The sequence below is a fragment of the Porites lutea genome, chromosome 14 (assembly GCF_958299795.1).
Source record: "Porites lutea chromosome 14, jaPorLute2.1, whole genome shotgun sequence".
NCBI classification, from domain to species: Eukaryota; Metazoa; Cnidaria; class Anthozoa; order Scleractinia; family Poritidae; genus Porites; species Porites lutea.
The window spans coordinates 20,743,994-20,750,048 of NC_133214.1; positions in this window are offsets into that span (position 1 = coordinate 20,743,994).

Below are 6,055 nucleotides of genomic sequence, written 5' to 3' on the forward strand. Positions count from 1 at the left end.
TATGCAAACATAAGTCACGGGACAGAAAATGGACTTTCTTATGTGTCACATACTTTTAAGGCCTTCCAGCTACATTTAATTTGCAGGCCATTGTTTAGGATCATTGATAGGAGCAAACAGTTTAAATACGTTTTTATAAATCATAGTTTTTGGTAATAATGCCCGTGGATCAAAACTTTTATTTTAATAATTACACTGACAAACAATAACCAGGCCCGGATCCACACCGGTTTCCACCGTTTTACGGAAATCGGTCAGATTTTTCATAAGAAACTTATTTTCAATAACAATAAAACTTTCCAAGTTGAAATCTTGAAAATGGTCTGGACAAATGTTTTCTTTTTCCAATTTCTGGGAATTTGATGCGCCGCCAATGAATCAGAAACCCGGGAAAGCGAACTTTAGGGAGTTAGTATCCAAAAAAATTTCCCGGGCATGTATGTCCCCGGGCTCCCCTAGAAGCTTGCTCTCTCGGTCCCTCGTTTAGGAAATCGGTCAGTATTTATCCTAGATCCGCGCCTGATAACGAATATCAAAATTAAAAATGCTAATTGTGCTCCATGGTTGTTCGCAGTTGAACCTCAACACTTGTCTTATGTCTCCTAGTACAAGCCGTCGGTTTTTAATGATAACTGAGACTGATGGCTACTGAGGATCATGATACATTTTGCTATGTTTCTCTTATAGGGGAAATAATGACGTTGCAGGACATGCATTTGCTTCAGCAAGAGAGCCAATAGAGCAGGAGGTAGGTGTATATTTTGTATCCTACGACTGATATAACCAACCCATTAGATTGAAACTAGAGAAGGAGGATAGACCCGGGGGGGGGGGGTACTTTAGGAATTTCTGGGTGGGGATGTGCCGCTGGGACCCTTAACCTATACCAGAGCTAGTTCAGCTAAATTTTGCTACCCTATACTAGAGTAAACTCTCCAAATCCCCCCTATCCTAGAGTAGCTGTTTCCCTAGTCTAGATAAAATCTTCAACCAACTGATCAGTTTCCTGAAAAATTATACCCTATTCTAGACCCTTCACAGCGGCACATACCTATATAGCCCATATATGGCAGTACCCCCCCCCCCCCCCCCCCCCCAGGTATAGACCTTGTAGCTCCTTGTCACGGTTTTCGAAGCCATCTTGACGAGTAGCGGGTAGGCAAACGCGTGAGAAATTACAGTGTTTGTATGAGCGTCTAATGTCAAATAATTTCCGTGAAACCGCTGTTCTGAAAAAAAATATATAAATTGTAAACTAAAGCTACAAAGCAAAGAATTATTCCAAAAAAAAATTGGGGGCATACCTGTGCTTAAATTTCTCCAGAGGCTTGCTTTAGATTTTCCATATATTTGTCTGTAATTTTTGAAAATTTAAAGTGTGGTTCTAGGTCTTCTAGTGCATGTAACGCTCCCAATTCTTCTCAGTAGAATCCTAGGACTGAAGCTTTAGTTGACAATTCCGAGTCATATTTTTTCAGAACAGCCGTTCTTCGGAAATTATTCGACATTAAATTCTTATACAAACACTGCTTTCATACGTTTAGAAGGCGTCGAAAACCGTGGTAAGGTCTATTCTTTTGATGACGCAATCTGTCCGTTTTATTAGGCGCCAAAATGTGCTCGAAAAGATCTTTGTTCACGTCTGATGAATCAACATTTTTTTTAAAAATAACTTGATATCAAAATCTAGCTGACAACATTACTAACAAATAAAATCGCTATTGTTGACGAATTTACTTCCGAAATCAAAAAACATAGATTGACAAGGAATTGAGTCACTGATAACTTTCCCTTCGCCCGTTTGAGAAACACATATTTTTACTTTATGTATTAGGCGATCGTTGGTCATCCCACTGAAGAAGTGAATCATCTTATTCATGCTGGGGAACTGATAGAAGGATCTCATCAGCTTTTTATTGGTCAGCGTAACCCTGCAGGTGTTCACAATGGGCTGATGGATCCCCAAGGGATCTCACCATTGCCAGTTGTGCCACCAAGCTATCCTCATCTCCCGATGAGGGAGCTAATTGTGGAGAATTTGAATTTCAATCCATTGCAAGAGGTTCCCTTATACCAGATGAATTCAAGTGGGAGAGGAATACAGTTCAGTGATTGGGCTGGGGCTAGACCACCAACAACTAATATGCACTGCAGGCGAAGATGGACTGTTGCAACTGAGTCGTACGATGGAATCGGGTGTTCTGGATCTGTCCAGGAGACCAGCCAATTTCGGGAACAGAATCAAGGACGTGAACGCATGCGTGCATCCAGATTTCCTCGACAGCAGACTTTAGACAGGTCAGTAAACGAACACTCCGCACTATACCCCCAATTTCTTTAAACGATCGAGAGCTTTCTTTCTCTGGCCACGGGTAATCAGTGCGTCATGTTACTCCTGGAAATGATTGGAATCGCAATATTTGATCAGTATATACATTAGGGGCACCCAACGAGAGTATAGTTCAAAACCACTTAAACATAACATGGTTAAACGTATTTTAGTATTTAAACGGTAGATATAGGCGTAGTTTTATCCCCTAAAATTTTTTCATCTGTTCGGATTTCCTAGCTGAAAGTCTAGTGATCCGAAAATTATAGGGATCAAAACTTACCTTCTCGAAAATTTCAGCCAGAAAAAAGGCTCCCGAAAATTCTAGGTGACCTTTTAAGGGGAAAAATCCGTTAAAAATGGGCAACTATAGTAGTTTTTAGATGTTCGAAAATCCTAGGAGAAGCAGGCAAGCAAAAAATTTTACAACAAATGTTCCGAAAATTCTAGATCTCAAATCGTCTTCCGAACAGATATTTTTCCGAAAATTGTCGTTGGGTGCCTCTGATACATGGCAAAATCATGAGTCGTTTAATTAACAGTTTAGTTTCTGAGATTCTCTTTTGTGGTTTGCTACCTACCTCATTTCATCAATACGTTTTAGTAACGGTTTAAAGAAACCCGTGAAATTTTAAGTAAACATCGGAAAATTACAGGTCATAACCTGCGATCAGGTGAACCTTATTCTCTGTTGATCAGCACATCTCCAGTTTCAGTTATGTTGCACAGATGGCCGTGTTATTACTAACTCGAGGCCTATCTTGAGTTTAGTCAGTTCTTGTCACTTGTGTCGTTTTATCCATCAAGGTTGTGCTGGATCGCAGGTAAGAGGTCAAAATCACCCCATACTCGCAGAGGGGTCAAAGTTTACATTTTCAGGCAGCTGTGGCATCCAAGTTTGTTAGTAACTGTTTCCAATTTTTTTTTCTTCATGCTACCACTCATGAAACAACCCTCAACAGGTCAAGTCCAGCAGAGCATTTCTTAACTCAAGGTCAGAGCTGTCATGGAAATTATACTTGGAAAATAGAGCGTTCCTCTCAGCTCCTCCAGGACGCAAGCAATGGAGAGATAAGATCACTTGAGAGTCCTCCGATTTACACTAGCTTTCCGTGTGGGTACAAGTTCTTCATGCGTTTCTTCCCGAAAGGCGTTGATGGTGGAGATGGAAGACACATTGGCCTGTTTGTTGGCATGATGCAGGGGGATTTGGATAACAGGCTCGAATGGCCATTCGGCGGGCAAATATCTCTCTCCCTGTTGGATCAAAGCAATGATGCTCACAGGTTCTGTAACGATGTCAGTGGCACTTTCACGGCTAACGGAAATCTGGGAGCTTTTCAGAAGCCCACGGATGCCGGGCAAAACACCGCCCTGTATGGCTACGAAGAGTTTGCGCCCATCGACATGGTTTACCCCACAGTTCTCTAAAGATGATGCAGTGATGATCAAGATTGAGATCAATAAAAACATCTAAGTATTTTCCTTTAGTCTTAGGAAGCACAACTTCTTGGCTGTAAAAACTCCATAAAATTATTTTTTCATCTTATAAAACAACATGAATACAGCAGCCAAGTAGAAAAACTGCGAGAGAGAGCTTCAATGATAGTCATTAGTATTAATCATTATTAGCAATAGTGTTTTTCTACAGAAACCTTAGTGCATTAAAATATATAGCCGTTAATTTCGCGTTAGGTCCCAGATACGTTTATAATTCATTTTAAAGATTTTTTTTACCATTTGATCTTATAATTACTCAAGGGGTCTTTAATATCGACATGTTAAAACAAACCTATATTAGCCCTTTAAGCCCTCAGAACGCAGCGCGGGAGGAAACTGGGGAAAGGATGGGTTTTCTTTTTTCTCTTTTCCGCTCCCCCACCCCTTTTCGGGTACCTTCCTGACTTTCCCATCTTCCCTACTCTTTCGCTTCCGGCTTCCGAGCCTAGAACAGGCTACCATTTTGGAAAGGACGACAACAAATGTTGATTTTTATTCTTTTATATGAGGGTTTAAAAGGAAAAGCGGTTACCGACCCTAGCTTGTGTTGATATCCGCTCAAAAGAAGTGTCTGCTTGATACAGGCGTTGTTATTGAAAATGTGAGAAAAAAGTTCATATTCTCCATTACACAAGTTTACGCTTACTGGAGAATGTGAGTTTCCTATACAGGAGGGGGCGGGGGGGGGGGGGGGGTTATTATGACCCCAAATATTTCTACCAGTTTCGTACAGTTAAATACTGCACATGCAAATGCCTACAATCACAATATATTATGTTTTGTAGCATTATCGCTATAAGGGCCTTGATAATGTTTGCCCGTACTTAACGTTGTGGGAGGAAAATCATCGTTTTAGTCCTATCCGAATGACTTTACTTTATAGTCTATTTCGTTTAGAAGTAACGCCAGAAAACCGTCTTTATTGTTATTTTTGCGAGGCAGCAATGACCATGATGCGATACATTTATCGAAATGTGTAACACTGGTTTGCAATCATATAGACTACGAGCTGTCTCTTATCTTTTTTTGAGTCGGTAGTAGATCGAGAGCACGCGTGGGCGGAAGCTTTAAAACTTTTTTCTCTCGCCGCGCGTGGCTCCTGAGGCGTAAGCCCGAGAAGAAAAAATAATCCCTTATTGTAATAATAACGTCATGGTTTGCAATCGCGCTGGATGAGATAAGAACTAGACGGATTTTAAGAGAAAAGGCGGACTGCAAGCAGTCTATGTAGAAGCTAGGCCGGAGGTTTGCGTAGGTAGTGTAGGGTATCAGAGAGTAGTGAAAATTTCTAGTTATTTTCTTGATGAAAACTTATATTCCACAATGTAGTCATAACGTGTAGCTGTAATTATTAAGAGGGTGGCGAAAGATTGTCTTGAAATGTCATGTCATTTCAAAAACATCGGCACTTGTCAGTTTTTGTTGCAATGAAGGAGGTGGAGGCGTGCTTCCGCCTTTAGGGAGTGGTGCTTGCCGTGGATTTACATGTATTGTCATTGTATGATTCTCCTAAAGAGTAAACTTTATTTACTTCTTTCGCCACTCCTATTTTATACAAAAAAAAGGCTTTCGTTAAGTTAAAAAGTGAGTAAAAGATGCTCACATATTATGTATTATCGGTTGTAGTGTCTTAAATCAATAAAGTAAACGTGAAACGTTACGCATTATTTTTTGGATAATTTGATCATTTGGTTGCATAATGTAAGAAGCCCGAGCGGGGGGGGGGGGGAGGTGGGGGAAGGCTGGGGTACTTTCTATGATGGCCTAAACGGGGAGGCTCCGCCCGAAAGGGGCACCTTTTACGGCTTCAGGTATACAATAGGGTTGGGTTTGTGGAAGGGCCCAAAAGGGCTAACAGATTAATTTCATCGCTTTTTAAAGTCGAGAAAACTTTCTATTTTCCGATATGTTGTTTCTTATTTTTAAAAAAGTGCATTTACGGCAGTTAAAAGGAATGCAAAGTTCTAAACAAAGTATATTTATGTGAAAGGGTACCATTTGTCAATAGAAGGTATAAAAAAGGGGTAACTTTTTCGTGAAAAATGGTATATAAAAAGGTACGAGGTTGAACCTCGGCCCTCGGGGCGGAGCCTTCCCGTATAAACGTTTGTTGAGTACCTTCCCCTGGTAAGAAGCTTGGGAGCAATAAACCCTTTTGGCTGTTGTGCTCCTCGTTCTAGCTGTGAATGAGTATTGCTTTTCTTCTGGGTGTTTTTACTCGCTGTT